At 41.2% G+C, this 18,922-nt stretch overlaps 1 long non-coding RNA gene across 1 annotated transcript in view; it reads right to left on the minus strand.

Moving 5' to 3' along the window:
- LOC146404220 (uncharacterized) overlaps positions 1-18,922 on the minus strand; it is a 110,761-nt gene that overhangs the window by 91,506 nt on the left and 333 nt on the right. The gene's annotated exons all lie outside the window — the stretch shown is intronic.

Below are 18,922 nucleotides of genomic sequence, written 5' to 3' on the forward strand. Positions count from 1 at the left end.
AGACTCCGCTGAGAGGGACTCATATGTAATGAAATACAATCATAGAAAATATCAGCTCCATCACTCTTGCCATACTCTGTTGGTTAGGAGCAGGTCATAGGTTTCAGCCACACCCACAAAAAGGGGATTGTATTTCCCTTCTCTGCGTTTTCTCAGATGTAAGAATTGAGCAAATGATGCTACCTGCCTCATTATACTGTTGAGAGGAATAAGTGAAATATTATGTAGAATGCTTAGTTAGGAATTGAGCACCTAATAAGCTCTCAGTAAGTCAGCCATTGTTTCACTGCTTATTATGTAGAGTCCTAATTCTATTCAAACGAGGCTTTTCTATTAGATAGCTCATGAAAAGAAACTGAAGGTAGGTAAGAATCTAGGACTTTAAACTTTTTTATATTCGTGGGGAAAAAAGGATATTTCAAATGACAGGAAACTTATTAAACCTGAAATATTTTACTGCATCTAGGAGCAGCTGAAGATTTATATAAACTTGCTAGTAATCTATGGCCACATAATAAATTACCCTCCAATTTTTCAGCTTAAGGCAACAAACATTTATTATCACACACATTTCTGAAAGTCAGGGATCAGAGAGCGGCATAGCTAGCAGCTTCCAACTCAGGATCTCTCTTGAGGTTGCAGTCAGGTTGTCAGTTGCAGGTTAATCATCTGAAGGGGCTGAAGAATACCCTCTCCAGATCACACACTTGTTGTCAGGAGACTTCAGTTCTTCACTTTGTGGGCCTCTTCCCCCAGGGCTGCTCAGACAACAAGGCATCTAGCATCCCCCAGAGTGAAATGAGAGAAAGGAAGAGAGAAAGAGACCCAGGATGGAAGCTGTAGGCTTTTAATACCTAAACTCAGAAGGGACAAACCATTATTTCTGCTGCATTCCATCTGTTCAAGGCAAGTCACTAAGTCTAGCCTACATTCAAGGGAAAGGGGGCTTCTTTTCTTAAAGTGAAGAGTACCAAGAAAATGGGTAGACAGGTCTTTAAAATCACCACATGTATCATTGGTGTCTTGAGATTTCTTGGTGTTTGTTCATAATTTTCTTGGCCATGGATGAACCAAATTTGGCACCCAAAACTGAGCCATTTCCTGGGAAAGATGCAGAGAAAAGGTTACCTGAGAGCAGTAAGTATTTTAGCTTTTGACATCTTCTCCAATTCCTGCAACTCAGACCTTTTTCATATGTCTAAAATGAAACAGAGATTTGATAATTCTTCAGCTAACTGACCAGTGTAGATAGTTATGAATTTCAGTAGGTTTTTACATAGCTGACTGACCATCTCATGTGATATTAGAAAAGCTATCTACCTTTAATTTTCAGCTACTATTTACCTCATTATAAAAGTTATTTTATTGTTCATTAGATAGTGCTTTCTTAAAAGAAGAAATTCCTACTAAGGTGACATGAAAAATAATAGTGTTTACAGCAGACTTTTAGCTTATTAAGCATTTTTATAGACATGATCTCAAGACAAGCATCCTGGATGTCTGAAATCCAAGGAACGAAAAGGACAAAGCTTCCTTTGTAGCATTTCTGGTACCAGTTGAGCTGCAAAACCCAGAGATCAGTTGTAATGACATTAGTCAGGGTAGTCTGAATAGATAGATATCTATAATTTATTAGAAGTAAATGGCTCACATGATTGTGAAAACTGAGAAGTCCAGACTCAAAGAGTCCGGTTTTATCCTATTAGACCTTCAACATATTGGATGGGGTCCACCCACATGGGGGGGGGGCGATCTGCTCTACTCAGTGTACGGATTCAAATGTTCCTTTCATGAACACCCTCATAGACAAACCCAAATAACATGTAACCAAATATCTGGGCACCCCGGGGCCCAGCCAAGGCATGGCTTGCTCTTAACCAAATGAATACTGCAAAGGTAGCAGGAGGTATGTGATTATGTTACATAAGATTATAGCATCCCTCTTGCTCTATTTTCTCCCTCTCTGGCTTTAAAGAAGCAGGTGGAGAGGGCCCACTGGACAAGAACCTGAACGTGGACTCCAGCTGATAGAGAATAAGAAACTGAAGTCTTTATGCCAACCACCCACAAGGAGCTGAAAGCTGCTGATAATCACATGCCCTTAGAAGCAGGTCCTGCCACAGGAAAGCCTCGGATGAGACCAGAGTCCCACCCTTGACCATGGTGTTGTGAGACCCTGAAGCAGAGGACTCGGCTACTCCATTTCAGAGTCCTTTCCCACAAACACTGTGAGATCATAAATATCTGTTGTTTTCAGCATCTAAGGGTTTTTTTGAAGTTTTATTGAAGTAGAGTTGATTTACAATGCTGTGATCATTTTGGCTGTACGGCAAAGTGATTCAGCTATTCATATACACACACCCATTCTTTTTCAGATTCTTTTCCCATATAGATTATCACAGAACACTGGGTAAGGTTTGGGGGGACGATGTCACACAGCAATAGAGAATAGGTCATTCTTCCTCCTGCAATGAAGGGTTAGACCATTATCCTGTGAACGAGTGATCAATCCCATTCTGCGCTGCTGGATGATGGCTGAGTATAAAGCTTCTGCTGGCAGTCACGCCAACGTTAATAAGTATCAGGTTCTCTTTATTTTTTGTGGAATGTTCATTAATTGGATCATTGATAAGAAAAGGGACCTCTCCACAGCATTCAAGGCTCTGAAAACCATACATTTTGGCACTGAAAACCAGATAAATACTAACTAAAGAATAGTAGTCATACTTTGTCATCCAGACATAATATAGGAACCAAGAGAAAAGACCCCATCCCAAACCAAAGAGCTTGCAAAACCAGATATGGGGATATATAGGTCAAATCACCTAATTTCATCATGTCTTTGTTTCCTGGGTATTTTTATTCATATAAAAGATCCTGAAAGGTCTACAAGGATGTAAGCACAATATTCTTCTCTTCTCCTGAGACAATACACATTCTAGCTGCAGATGCCAGCATCCGAAACATTTTGAACAATCACCTACCTAATTCCAGAAACCTCTCCTGTAAGTTCCATGACCTCAGTGACACTGTCCAGCTCTCCTACATACACTGAACCATTGCATGTAGGATTATCTACATGTTGGGGACTTTTGTAAAGCATAAATTGAAGAAACTTAGGGGCAGAGGAAAGCTGTCCAAAAGTCTCTTTCACTGATTAAATGTTTGAGTGTAAATCGGGACCCAGTGTTTCTAATTCTTGAATTTAATTAAGTAATTCCTCTTTCTGAGAAGAGAAATTGATGGGCCAATATGGACCTTGTGTAATATCAGGGACTATTCTGAAGGTAGTCATCAGATCACCATGATAAGGGGTCTCTACAATATTTGTGGGGACAGTCAGTCATCTTTTGTGACACAGTCCAATCCCAGTCACTGGGAACCAACCACTGATCTATTCTGGGGCCACAGTGACTCATGAGATTGTCATACGGTATCTCAGTGCTTTAGTACAACTCATCAAGAATGGCCCTATGCCAGCTGATAAAATCTGTCATACAGAGACCATCAGATAAATCTAAAGCAAATATGCTGAGGGCTGTCCTAACGGGCATGTGTTTCTTATAAGGTCTGAAAAACTGTGACAGCCTCAGAATACATGCCATCTGTTCTCCAGCTCTTTTCCAAGAAAGTTCTGCAGCAAAGTCTAGCTCCTTTCAAAAGGCTCCAGGTGTAAGTTCTTTGGGGAGACTAGCCTTCCTTTTTAAGTATAATGAGATTTAGGATTTTAGAGTTCTGGCTGTCTGGCCTGTTGTGATTTTTTTTCCCTATGAAAAGTTGTTTAGTGGGTTGAATCTTCTTTCTCGGGAAACTAACTGGAACTGGTACCATGCATGCAAAGGAAAATGAATGCAAACAGAGCTTCTAAGGATTATGCAGTCTGGGCATCAGTTTCTCAGTTGAGAGTAAAATCTTGTGGGTTTGATGGTTATTTTTACCATCACATGCTTTTTCTAGGCCAAGTACATAGTTTTTTAAGTTATACAATTCTCCCAAAATCTTCATAGGCTTCTGATCTATTTGCTACCAGTCACTCCCTGGTGGCCATAATCACCTCCAAAGTCACAAATCCAAGCTTTCCATAACTTGGTGCTTCTCAAGACTTCCTCTTCCTCTACCAGCTGACTGGATTTACTTTGGGGCCTTCTGAAACAATAGCTTGAAAAGGTAATGACATCCTTCGTGTGATATTTGCTGTTGGATGAGTCATGTGTTTAACTGAAAACTCTTAATGGTTGTTTGCCATTCAAAGTCTCTGGTATCTTTGTCTCCTAAAATTTGGTGTCTAGAAGTAGCTGGCTCTCCCAACTCTGTAAGGTGACCGATTTCTGAACTTTCTCTAATCTCTTTAATTCTGCTTGCACAGAACTTTTTTTTTCTTTTTACATATTTTGCTCATGCAACAATAAACAATCAATACCCACTAATATGCTTGCTCTATCCAGACACGTTCACTAAAGTTATGGGGATTCAGTATGAACTCGGTCTGTCTGCCCTCCATGTTATCCCAAACAAGAATTTTATAAAATCTGAGGCCAATTTTTATAGCCTTTCATGTATGTTTTCTCACCATTCACTATTTAACATCCAGCTCAATGTCACCATTTTAAATTCTTGTTATGGCATAACCCCATTTCAATTCTGCATTAACAATACTTTGAGTTATAGCAGATTTCATTGCTTTTGCAGGATAGATGTTTGGAGCTTTTCTTGCTCAGATAACAGCAGTTAGTACACAGGTGGAGGGGACAGTCCTACTCTGTGATGGGTGGAATAAGGCCTCTCAAATATGGCCATGTCCTGACCCCCAAAACCTATGAATATATTACCTTATACAGCAAAAGGGACTTTACAGATGATATCCATTTAGAGATCTTGAAATGGAGAGATTACCACGGGTACCCAGATGGGCCTGATGTAATCGCAAGGGTATTTAGAGGGAGGCAAGAAGGCCAGGGTAAGAGAAGGAGATGTGACTATAGAAACTGAGGTCAGAATGATGAGAGCAAGGAGCCGCGAGCCAGGAAGTTCAAGTTACCTCTGGAAGCTGGGAAAAGCAAGGAAACAGAGTCTCCCCAGAACCTCCAAAAGACACACAGCCTTGCTGACCCGTTTTAGACTTCCGACCTTCAGAACAGTACAATAACAAATCTTAAGTCACTAAGTTTGTGGTAATTTGTTACAGCAGCAATAGAAAACTCATCAGTACAGAATCAGCTAGGCATTCAAACTGAAAATCTAGGATCTTCAAAATGTAAATTCAAAATTCTGCCTAAAGTTTATCTCTATTACAACCAGATGAAAAAAAGAAAGCATATAAAGCCTTTCTCATGCAAAGATATATGGACTAGGCACCTGCAGACACCTCAATATAAGGGGGACTGGACTATACAGGCTCTGGCTGGGAAATTGCTTCTATAAGCACATATGCAATGGATGCAGAAGCATGATGCCAGTGGAGAGCTACCCATTGTGCCACAACCCCAGACAGAACAGGGTGGCTAAGAGACTCTGTCCACACTGGATGGTAAGCTCCCACACTCCTTCCCCTGCCCCAGTGACTACCAGAATCCTGACAGCAGGCTGATTCATTCCCAAATACTCACAGCTAAGAGACTCTGTCCACACTGGATGGTAAGCTCCCACACTCCTTCCCCTGCCCCAGTTGACTACCCGAGCCCCGACAGCAGGCTTATTCACTCCCAAATACTCAGTTCCTTCTTCTGGAGGAACGGAGCATCCAACAGAAAAAATACACAAATACAGATATTTAATAGTCAGGGATTCCCACACACTTCCCACATCTGACCACTCTGCATCTCATTTGAGAAGCTCCTCCCTACCCCTCCCGCCTAGCTGCAAAAAAGATTTCAATCACCTTTCTAGTGTCTTGAATATAAAAAAGGAGCCAAGAATCACTAGACACTTTAGGAGAGCCTCAAATAGGAAAGAAAAAGACCAAGAAAAATAAACAGAAAGAGGAAATCTAAAAAAAACAATGGCAATGCATTAGTATGTGGCAAAATGAAAACAAGTTAAAATTTAAATTAATATCTTCTCAGAAATAAGAATATATGTTGAATTCATGAAACCACAGGAAAATAAATATTTTTTAACAGACCATGGGGTGTTCCCACTGTCGCTCAGTGGGTTACAAATCTGGCTGGTATCCATAAGGATGTGGGTTCGACCCTGGCCTCACTCAGTGGGTTAAGCATCTAGCGTTGCAGTGAGCTGTGGTGTAGGACACAGACATGGCTCTGATTCCATGTTGCTATGGCTGTGGCATAGGCTGGCAGTTGTAGCTCCAATTCAACCCCTAGCCTGAGAACTTCCATATGCCACAAGTGCAGCCCTAAAAAGCAAAGAAAGAAAAGAAAAGAAAAGAAAAGAAAAGAAAAGAAAAGAAAAGAAAAGAAAAGAACTCTTAGAAATTAAAAATGTGACAGCAAAATTTAAAAGGATTGACATTTTAAAGACTGAAAGACTAAATTATGAGTATACTATAAGAAATAAAACAAAATACCAGATGTGGGAAAATGAGGGCCCTATAGGTTGGCAGTAAAGATAGTTATACTTACCAAATGTTCCACTATGTTTCTCAGCATCATCTGACTAGTTATGGCCAATGAAATGTGAGCAGAAAAGATATGTGTCACCTCCAGGCTGAGATAGAGAAAATTCTCCACTGGCTTCCTTGTTTGATAACAAGCTTTGCAACAAATGGTGATGCCTCCATCAGCTGTGTACCTGTGTGACCATGTGGAGCAGAAGTAAACTCACACAACTCATTCTGAACATGACTATGAGGCAAACAATTCTGGGGTTTAGTACTGAAAATTCACAACAGAAATTTATCACAGCCAAACCTGTCCTATACAAGAATCAATTCAGGACATTCAACATTTGACTAACTAGGAATTTCAGAGCAAGAACACTAAAAAAAAGTGTTGGTTTTTTAAATATAAATGTATGCTTCTACTTTATAAACAATATACGTTCATTGATTTGATAAAAATTGTGAAGATATTTAATCATTTGAATATTCAGATTGGAAAACGTTAAAGATTGATAGTAAGCAGTACTTGCAAGATAATAGGCAAATGGGCACACTCATGAATTACTGATGGGCTCATAAATCAGGACCCTAGAAAAGCAATACGGTATTGCCAATTAAATTTTAAATTCACACATCAGTTATTTCAATTCGAAGTGTTTTCAGAAATACACAAATGCATCTACCAGAGTATTCTTAGAATAATAACAGAAAATTAGAAATTAACCAAATATCAGTAGGGAAACAGTTATGTATAAAGTACATACATACTCATCAATGCACAGATTACAACAATGTGTGAGTGTGGGTGTTTTTTTTAAGGAAGTGCATGGATGTGTATGGGTACGAAAAACTGTCCGTGATAAATTGTTGAGCAGAAAAAGCAAGATACAGAACAATACATATATAGTTATAGTATGACTTTCCATTTATGCAGCTAAAAAAGGGAAAGAGAATCTGCACATGTGAGAGTGTGTGTGTGCACGTGTATGTTTCCAGAGGGATAAAAAGAAAAGATGTCATATGATGTTTACCATCTTCTTCCCTCTCCATCTCCATCAGAAAGAGAGATGAAGCTGACTTATTTTTCAAGGCAGCTGCAAGATCCTACTTTGTTTTGCAGAATCTGAGAAATTGAAGAGAAAAAAAAAAGATTGATTACTAAAAAACTACACCAGAGAGAGATGAAAAGAGAAGACAAGATGGTTGGGCTGCATTGAATTAGGTGGAAAATTTAGAAAGCCTGGAGTGAGAAAGGAGTGAATCTTGAAAGCAATCATTCCTATTGGTGTGAACAATATTGACAATAAGGACTTGGGGAAAGAAGTTTTTGACAAAAATTCTGTGATGCATTGGGAATGTTTTCCCCTTTTGGATATTTTTGTGCAACACTGAAGTAAGATTCATATTACAGTTAGTTATTTTCTTGGACTCTAGATGGTTTTTCTTCTCATGTAAATAGATCAAGGGACAGCTGGTTATACAAAGACCTGTATTATTGACAGATCAGAAGATAACATGTAAAGATAAAGGGAGATAATCTACAAGTATGAAAACATATGCTTATGTTTCACGTTTAGGAAAATCTATTGAAGAACAGACATCAACCTGTTAACAGCAGAAACTTTTACACTGTCAAACTAGACGATGGATAGCAGAACATATGGTCAGGAGGACGTTTGCTATATGTAAATATATGCATCTTTATAATATGATTTTTAACTGAAACAAATGAAGAAACTAACAAATGCAAGCTATCACGTCTTCAAAAATGTAACATTTTCTTATTATGACTGTTAAGTAAAAACTATCCTTCTAGGCAACTTTTTTCCTTCATTTCAAATCCCTCTCCTAGCTAATAGAGACTGTGTTTATGTGCACATACAGGTCACAGAGGCCCTTTAACTAAAACACTGAAATAATTGAGGCAAAGATGCTTTTAAAGCTTAAAATAAGCATGTAATTATTGCATTCGCCTACTCAATTTTCAAGTATAGACACATATCGAAAACTCAATTTTCACTAAGAATTTTTCTTCTGAAAATTCTCCTTCTGCACAAGTTTAGTCTTCTTCTCTCTAAATATGAATATTCAAAGGAAACATTTTTATATTGTGTTGTCAGATCTCTTCTTGTACTGGCTAGAGGAAAACCACGTCTTAAATGATGGTAGACAAAGTAACACTCTGTGGATACTTTTCTTTAGGGCCACAGCCTCTGCATATGCACGTTCCCAGTCTAGGGGTCCAATGCAAGCTGTAGCCACTGGCCTACACCACAGCCACAGCAACGCTGGATCCTTAACCCACGGAGCTGGGCCAGGGATCAAACCCACATCCTCATGGATACTACTCGGATTTGTTACTGCTGAGCCACAATGGGAACTCCACTCTGTGGACACTTAATAAGTGACATTTTTAAGGTAGTAAGATTTTTAAATCCAATAATAATGACTCTGAAAATAAGGGACTGCTCTCCAAAAACATTTAGACCGAGGAGGTGTGTGAAATCTAGGTAAGAGATATGAACTCTAGCGCCATCTAGCAAACATGATGGGTAACAGCATGAACATTCTCTAATACATCTAACAAAGCAAGGTTAGGTGTCCTTGAGTTCTATGCTGACTGTCAACCTTGGAAACCCCACATAAGCATTCTCTATAGACTTTCTAGAGTTCTGAACTTGGTATATAGCCCTTTAAAAGGCAAGATAAAAAAAAAAACAGGTCAATTTCATCAGGCCTAGTATAGAAAGGTGTCATACATTTGATAATATATGACTTCACTTAACTATAAATTTGATAATATATAAATGCCTTCACTCTCACAAGAACATTAATATCATTTTCTTAATAAAAGCATTATGTTTCTAAATTTACTAATTTGTAATATGGGCTATTTTCAGTCATTAAGGTAAATAAAAAAAAAAAACACATTCCCAGCTTCCCACTCAACACGGGCACACGCGCGCGCGTGCACACACACACACACACACACACAGCCTTTGACTGACTGATTTTTTTTTTAGGGTCACACCTGCCATATATGGAGGTTCCCAGGCTAAGGGTCTAATTGGAGCTATAGCTGCCGGCCTACGCCAGAGCCACAGAAACATCAGATCCAAGCCATGTCTGCAGACATGAACTACACCACAGCTCACGGCAATGCCGGATCCTTAACCCATTGAGCAAGGGCGGGGATCGAACCCCCCAACCTCATGGTTCCTAGTCAGATTCCTTTCTGCTGCACCATAACGGGAACTCCAACTTACTGATATCTTAATACATACTCATGTGTAGTATTTGTCAATCTATCCAAACCTCAGCTACACAATAATTTTCAAGCCAAGGGATATATTTAAGCACGCATTGGTGAACAAAATGAGCTACACTCAAAAGACTTTTGGCCTTCCTAAACCTGGAGGTCTAAATAATATGAAAATACAGCAACTGATATTTTGTTGCTAAAATTCTTAAAGGGTTTATAAACATATATTTTAATGATGAAATTCTGAGTGTCATAATCCCAGATGGATTTCATCAATAATGTAAAAAGTGCCACTTTCTAACAGAGAAGACTTGAATGAATGACTAGAAGAATTAATAAATAAGATTCCTATCACCATGTTATCAACTGCAGGAAAGATTTCAAAAACAATATTAATTTATTACTTTCTATTTATAAAGAACTTCTTCAAGGAACGCATTATGTTCGCAGCCTTCAAAATGCTTCTATGATGTTGCTTTCACTGCCCCCCCCGGGGGGGGGCAGCAAGAAAAATATGGGTAATAACATGTCCCTATGGACTAGAACAGAGAGCCTTTTATATCTTGATATAAAGAGCAATGTGGAAGAGACTGAGTAATTATGAATGTCCAACAAAATTAGATACTATTTCTATCAGTCAGGGTCCTATCAGGAGACAAAGATTATACAGGAACTTATGGGCAATGTTTAATGTAAGTGTTTATTAAATTCAACAAGGGATTGGCTAGTGAGAAGCAAAGAAAACACCAATACAGAAACTGCAGATAAAGGAGCGGCCACTGCCCTTAGGGCTGGACTACTGCCTCACAAAAAAGTCTTCCCCACAAGGGCTGAACCTCGCTCTCACTGGAGAGGGAGCAGCTTGGCTCATTGCATAGAAGAGAAGTTACTGAGGTGCTGTGCCAGCAGAACCTGCTGGCAAATTGCCCTCTGGGGACCTGGAGGAAGCCATCCACAGATGGCCCTTCACTCGTGGCTGTGAGCAAAGCCACCTGAACAGGTGCCAGGAGACGCTGCACTGATGCTACAGGAATCGGGTGCTTGAGAAGTTGCACAGATGACAAAAGCCAGAGCTTGGAGAAGCCACGTGTGCTACAGGAATCCAGAGAGAGGTGCACATGGGGTTCAGTAAAAGAAAATCCTTCCTCCAGTGTCCCCACAGTACAGCACTTACAAATCTTAACAGCTTGTCAGCTGGCAAAGAGAGCCCAGCTCCACTCTCACAAAGCAGGCATCCAAGTGTGGATTTGGAGCCGAGAGGCATAAGGCCATAGCTGGTGCACAATTCTTTATTTGGACCCACTGTCACACATCACATCCTGCTTTAGGTTTGCTTATTCTCAGTGCACTGGTTTTGCTCAAACTTAATTTCCGCAAGAGGTTTCTTACGGGTTTAGCTGCCTTTAGTCTCCATGTTTAAACCTATAGAGCCCTATCAGATTGACTTCCCTAAACCATCATTTCACTTTGTCTTTGTGCTGCTCAGAAGCCTTCAGAGGACTCAGATGGCCTAGATCTAGTGATCCTAAACTAGATCCTAAACTAGTATGAAAACCCCGTTACAATATCAACAATTCTGTACCGATCACCACAGGACAGGAGTCTTACTATTAGAACACTTTAATTGAAAAAATAGATGATAAAATGCTATAAAAATTTTGACATATGCAATTAGTTTGTTTTTTGCTAAGTCACATCACCTACAGTCAAGTCCAAACAGTAGCTCATACACATGTGACAGGCCTATCTGCTCCACGTATGAGCTATGTCTGGTATGTGTACAGACCAGAGAGTCCCTTACAATAATAACACCGGGGCCCCCAGAAGCCTTAGGCCCACAAGTTAGGATTCACTAATCTAAAATCAATTCCCATCCCTTAAACCCAGCAATGAGCTTTCCACAATCTGACCCTATCTTTAAAGCTTTATCCATCATTGACTTTCCACTTGACTTCAGTCAATTTGCTACAATCCCTGAACCCTGAACACACTTCAGGATCTCCTAAACCCTAGTTCCACCTGGAATAAATACTGTCATTCTTGCTTTTTAATCCAAATCTCACTTTTCTTCAGGACCCACGTTACAGCTCTTTTGAGTAGCTTCGCTTGGCCTTCGATTTCTCAGCAAGGTCACTGCCTTCCAAGCCCACTTCTGCACAGGAGGGGATGCGTGCAAGAAATGACACTTGGACATTCAGAAGGTGGCTCTTTTCAGCAGGGCTCATCGGAGTCTACCTATAAGGGACTGAACCAGAAGCCAGGAGTGGACAAGTCACCACTTCCCTGCAGCATCAGCAGGCAGGCGAGTGGGCTCTCTCAGATGGCAATGTGAGGAGGTTTGGCCAGGGACACGCCCTGCTCCGTGCCCTTTCTGCACTCTGTACCACATCATTGATGGCACTGTATTTTGATTATTCGTTTACCTGATTATCTCCCCCAGCGGACCGAGCACTTCATGGAAGAAACACGATCTGAGAATCAGCCTAGTGTTGCAAACGTCTGAACTCATCGGTGACAGCTTCCTGGCGACCTCTGCACTTTCAGGTCCCCTAAAAGCCAGCACTCCCTGCCCTTCCAACATCTGCATAATCCTCTGAGTCCTCGCATTAAACCCCTTACTCAAAATACCCACAGCAGCTTTCACCCCCTCAGAATTTCGAAAAAGCCTTAACCCAGCCCTTTACTGCTTAGCCTGTTATCCTTTCATTTGTATTCAAATTGTCTTAACAACTAAGTTGCTCAAAGAAAGGGCTGAGTTTAGTATCTCATTATGTACAATACAGCATCTTCCCCTGTAAATAGTTTTTCAATAATTATTGATTTGACTCATTTAATTAAACGTAGGTATAGAGAAGACTGAGCTGGTGGCTTATCAGACATGTATCTCAGAAAAAAAATGGGCAGACTTTCAAACTGCCAAGTCAAAGCTTAGCGTTTCAAGGGTTTAGGACTTATCAATGGTTCCTTCCCTCCCACCGCTCGGTAAACTAACTTACCTATTTTGAATCAAGTTACTGACTTCCAATCTAAATATCTATAACCAGAGTTCCCTCTGTGGTGCAGTGGGTTAGGAACCCAACTGCAGCAGCTCAGGTCGCTGCGAAGGCATGGCTTCAGTCCCTGGCTTGGTGCAGTGAGCTAAAGGATCAGGCGTTGCTGTAGCTGTGGTTCCTTTTCAACCCTTGGCTTGGGACTTTCTACTTGCCATGGGTGTAGCCAAAAAATAAATAAATAAAATAAATACTTGTAACCATTTTTGGATGAACTATGTTGGGGAATTTAGGCTATCACAGCACTTCCTGCTTTACATTTTGGTCCTAAGCATTTCACATTTTTCTGCATGTTGAATCTCCTTGCCGCTACTGGATCTTCCCTAACTGTCCTTAAAGTCTGCCTGTTCCCCACTTCCCTTTTTCTTTTTTCTTTTTTTTTTTTTTGTGTGTGTGTGTCTTTTTGCCTTTTCTAGGGCCGCTTCCCGCAGCTTATAGAGGTTCCCAGGCTAGGGGTCCAGTCAGAGCTGTAGCTGCTGGCCTACAGCCACAGCAACGTGGGATCCGAGCTGCAACTGCGACCGGATTAGAGAGATGCTACTACAAATCAAGAGACATCTGGGGCCACTAGAACCTGGAAGAGGCAGGAAGGATTCGCCCCTAGAGTCTCCTAAGGAAGTATGGCTCCGCTGACACTTTTTGTGGTACTTTCATGGCAGCCCTAGAAAATTAATATGCTAGTATTGCTGGTATTTTTCATTAAAGTCAAAACAACATTATATGCAAAAGTGAATGTATTAAATTGAAGGTTTACATCACTGTACATGCTGCTAAGCACAAATGTCACTTCTGGGTTTAAGTTACAAATGCATACACTCTACTCTTTTAGAATCACCTCCAGAGATGTAAACAGATCATTTCCTTGAGAAAGGATGTCCTGGCTAAACAGTTTATTAGGAAAGACAATTTGACATTCAGAAGGTGATTTGTTCAAAGGGCATTACACCAGTAAAATTAAACTATTTTCCATTTTCTAAAGATAATACTTCAGTAATTATTTTTAAAAAAAACTTTAAAATTCAGTGAAGACATAATTCTCTTTTCCCTCTGGGGATAGAGCAGCTGAAAAAACATTGCATAGCTTACAAGCATACCTGCTTCTCCTCCTGAACACATCACACATTCTAAGGTCTGTATTCTTTTTTTTTTTTTTTTTTTTTCTTTTTGCCATTTCTTGGGCTGCTCCCATAGCATATGGAGGTTCCCAGGCTAGGGGTCGAATTGGAGCTGTAGCCGCCAGCCTACGCCAGAGCCACAGCAACGCAGGATCCAAGCCACGTCTGCGACCTACACCACAGCTCACGGCAACGCTGGATCCTTAACCCACTGAGCAAGGGCAGGGACCGAACCCGCAACCTCATGGTTCCTAGTTGGATTCGTTAACCACTGAGCCACGACGGGAACTCCTAAGGTCTGTATTCTACAGGATGCTGCAGAATACAAATTCCCAGGCAGAGTTAGACACCCCCTTCCCAGTACCCTCTTTGCAATCCATAGGCAGCTCTATTTTATCACATTATGTTGTTGTAATTGGTTTACCTGATTGTTTCTCCCAAAAGACTGAGAACTCTGCAAGTGCAGAAATGTGTATAATTCATCCTCGTACTCCTGGGCCCTGGCCCCAAGCTTGGCAGCACTTGGTGCTTGATAAATGCTGAACTAATTAAACTGTTGACCTTGCTCTATTCCTACGAAAGTAGACAAATGTAAAACACATTGCCAAATTGCAGCCCTGAACTTGAGCATGTGTTCTTAAAGCAGATGAAGCAGATGTATCTTTATTTACAAAATGTATTTTATAAACTACCTTTCTCAAAAGAAAGCAGCAAGACTCAGCAATGAATTATCCAAACGTAATGAGGGAAATGTCCACAACTGACTGCAGCCTGACGTTTGTCAGAAAGATAGAGCAGCTGGGTGGTAGCGAGATGGAGATATTTTCCCCTTCATGTGCCATCGCCCACAAAGCAGGGTCCAAGAACAATGGGAATGTGTGGCTGAAGGATAATGAGTTTTGCCTACAAGTCAAATGAAGCCAAAGGTTAAATCTTTCAAATTTTTTGGCCTGGGGTCTTAACTAGATTCCATGTCTCCTGCATTTAAAATTGATAATAAATGCGTACCTATTCTAAGGTGGTTCTAAAGATTTTCTACTCCTCAAAATCAGAAGTCAAGAGAACACAGGCTACTGCTAGTGTGCCCTTGTCTGAGATCACATTCCCATTCTAATTCAAGGCCATGGCTAATGTCTTTACAGAACAAATGTTCAAAGAGAGTGTTCCGGGCGGTGGGTGGGTGGGTAGCGAACCCATGAAGAATGAAGAAATTGGGAGATTTGGGACAAGCATCCCAATGAAGAAAGAATATCCAGACTCTCGGCTGCAGGAATTTGGCTAAGAGGGTCTTAAATCACTCACACTCGCCAAGAATCCCAGTTTTCGGTGGTAGCCTCTGAAACAGCCCCCGGGGACCCTCACCACCTGGTATCCAGGCCCTGTGAAGTCCCCTCCCCACCCCCATCCCCACCCCGCATGTGGGCTGGACCTAGTGACTGTTTGTAACAAGTAGGAGAGGGCACAAGCAATGGGATGTGGCTTCTGGGATTAGGTTACAAAGAGCTCGTGGCTTCCCTTTGAGGCTGTCCTCCCTCCCTCTCTTGCATGTTCACTCTGAAGAAAGCCAGGGGCCATGGCGTGAGCTGTCCTCGGGACAGCCTCCTGTGCCAAGGAGCTCAGGCCTGCAGTCCAAGAGCCCACTAGGAGCCAAGCTGAGCCAACAACCACTTGAGTGAGCTTCGAAGATCCACCGCTGCTAGAGCCTTGATATAACTTCAACCCTGGCCACCTGGATTCCAGACGTGTGACAGATCCCGAGCCAGGGGCACTCAGCTAAGCCACACCAGATTCCTAACCCACAGAGACCGTAAGACAATTAATGCTTGCTTTTTTTTGTTGTTTTTTTAGGGCCACAGCCACAGCCAGCCAACGCCAGATCTGAGCCTCGTTTGTGACCTATACCACAGCTCAGGGCAATGCCAGATCCTTAATCCGCTGATGGAGGCCAGGGATCAAACCTGCATCCTCATGGATACTATTCAGATTCATTATCACTGAGCCACAACGGGAACTCCCAATGCTGATTGTAAGCCACTAAATTTCAGGGTAACATGTTACATGGCAATACGTAACTAATATACAGCAATTCCTATTTATAATATTAAGCACATCCTTACTTTTCAAGACACACATCCTGGTTTTGTTTGTGTGACCCCTTGGACGGAAGTGGAGAGCACTCTCTTGGGAGCTAAGTACTTTTTTGGATATGTACACTCAGCCAGCAAGTCATTGTGTAATCAGGGTTGGGCTATGGCCCTTCCAGAAAGGCCCATCAAGCCCAACATGGTAAAACTGACCTCAGGATAGTTTCCCTAAGGCCAGAAACCATAGCAGCCAAAGTAGCAACCCGTGCACCCAGCATCACCTCATGACCAGTAGTGGAAACAAAACCATTTTATTCTTTAACGTTATGCGCATGAATCTTTTCAATGTAGTGTTTCACAGGGAACCAGAAAGCACCACCAATGGCCAATCTCCTCGGAATCACTAGAGATGCCCTCTACGTGCACAAAATTGTGACTCAGCACTTATTCTGCGAAGGCACATAATTGCCTGGCTGCTCGGAGACAACATTTTATTTCAGATTCTATTCACTGCTTACTCATTTCCCTAAACAATTTCCCTTTTACTCAAGCTTCCCTAAACAATAGAGTATTTCATTAGATAATGTTTACTAATAAACCAAAGGCACGGGTAACTATTAAAAAAGATAAAGTCTTCAATTAGAACAGCTTAATTACAATGTGACTTGGTACGGAATTCTAGCTTGTAATTTTATCGAATAGCAATGTCAAGCGCTTATTCAAAATAAGACTCACACATTTCATTCTTTCCAGACTTAACCAGATGAGCTGGATATCGCAAGGCTTGTACATGGTTTTGTGGCTTCTAGGCCTTCACAAATAACCTCGGTATTTTCTATGTTTTCTGATGGGAAATATCATCTTAGGACACCCATTTAGAACATGCATGGGTTTAGGTCTCTCTGCCCGAGCCGATACCATGACATTGTGTGTTAATGGTTCTTAACTTGGAGAAAGATCAGAACTTGTCGTCAGAACTTGTTCCACATTCTCTTTTCTAATTTTCCTCTTTCAATATACCAATCTATCTAAAGCAGAAAATACACACAAATTTTTCTTCCTGAATCTTTTTTCAAGTCACCTTTTCATTTGTTTATTTTTTGCTTTGTAGGGCTGCACCCTTGGCATATGGAGGTTCCCAGGCTAGGGGTTGAATTGGATCTAGCCAGTGAAATTCACCAGGCAACAAATGTTATATTATTGGAGGGTGAAATTTCCCAAGAAAAAGACAATTCAAACACTTTACAACTTCTAGAATAAAAAGTAATCCAAAGTCTAGAGTTTGCAACCATACTTAGTTCAGAGATACTCTTAAGATTAGTTTCATTTTAGCTCTCATTATTTTTTGAAATTGTCTCCTATAAAGAAAACTATTACAAACACATTTTTTCCCCTCCTCTGTGGTCTCAGCAAGCTCTGCTGAAGGTAAAATTAAAGTCTGAAGAAATCAGCAACAGTGGAAACACATAAGTACTTACGTAAATGAAAACCATCTTATTTTTCCAAACTGAAAAATTGGCCAAATTCACCTGAGCCCTTTGGGTGAAAACCTGGGACAAGGTAAAGCCCCAGATGGCATGGGTACGGCTGAGGAAAACCCACATATTCTAATAGACCTTACATCGAAGAACACATTTGGTGTGGCCTTTTTAGAGGAGATCCAGAAGCAAACATCTATTCTACAGGGACTCCAATGAATCCAGGATCACAAATCACTCAACCTTCTCTAGGAAGTAAGCAGATGCCTTTAATACCCCCATGCTAACCATAAGCAGCGAAAATGCTTTAGTCTTAAATGCCCTTGTGTCCCCATAACTCGGAAAAGTGCACAACACACAGCAGATCCTCAGAAAATATTTAAGTGAATGGATTTTTTTTTTTTTTTTGGTCTCTTTTAGGGCAGCACCCAGGGCATATGGAGGTTCCCAGACTAGGGGTTAAATTGGATCTGTAGCCCCAGCCTACACCACAGCCACAGCCACACCATATCTGAGCCACGCCTGCAACCTACACCACAGGTCATGGCAACTCTGGATCCTTAACCCACTGCGCAAGGCCAGGGATCAAACCTGTGTCTTCATGGATACCAGCCAGATTCATTTCTGCTGTGCTACAACAGGAATTCCCCTGGATTAATTATTAAATAAATGAACCAGTGATGTCGCACAGCTAAACCATATTGCCCAGGACAGCACTAAACTACACTCTATCCATTGCCTATGGACCTTATTGGGTTGATTTTTTTGGCCAGTGTATTCATCACCAGCATCTTTCTATTCCCAGCCACACTCCCAGGTTTAGCCAAGTTCAAACAGTCTTCCTGGTATGGACACTCTAACAAACCAGTAGGCGTTTGTGGCTGGGATTAAATGCTGAGGGGACCCTCCTGCTCCTTGAGCCACTTCCAAATCTCTCAAGGGAAACCCCTTAGAAGCCTTCCTCTCTCCCAGAGAACTGACTCCTTCCTTCTTTGTATTCCCTCTATACCCTGTGTATACTTAAACTTTTTTTTGTTTTTTTTTTTTTGCTTTTTTGCTTTTTAGGGCCGCGCCCTCGGCATATAGAAGTTCTTAGGTTAGGGGTCCAATCGGAGTTACAGCTGCCAGCCTACATCACAGCCACAGCATCATCAGATCTGAGCCACGTCTGCAACCTACACCACAGCCACAGCAACGCTGGATCCTTAACCCACTGAGCAAGGCCAGGGATGGAACCCGCAACCTCATGAGGTTTCATTTCCTCTGTGCCACGACGGGAATTCCTACTTAAATATTTTTTAATTATGAAATATTACTGTACAGTTTGTCAAAGTATAACAAGCTATACTTTGTTGTTGCTTTAACAAACTAGAG

The sequence above is a fragment of the Sus scrofa genome, chromosome 4 (genome assembly GCF_054392235.1).
Source record: "Sus scrofa isolate SSC_HxYL_T2T_F1_AM1 chromosome 4, Sscrofa_HxYL_maternal_Yorkshire_Landrace_v2.0, whole genome shotgun sequence".
NCBI lineage: Eukaryota > Metazoa > Chordata > Mammalia > Artiodactyla > Suidae > Sus > Sus scrofa.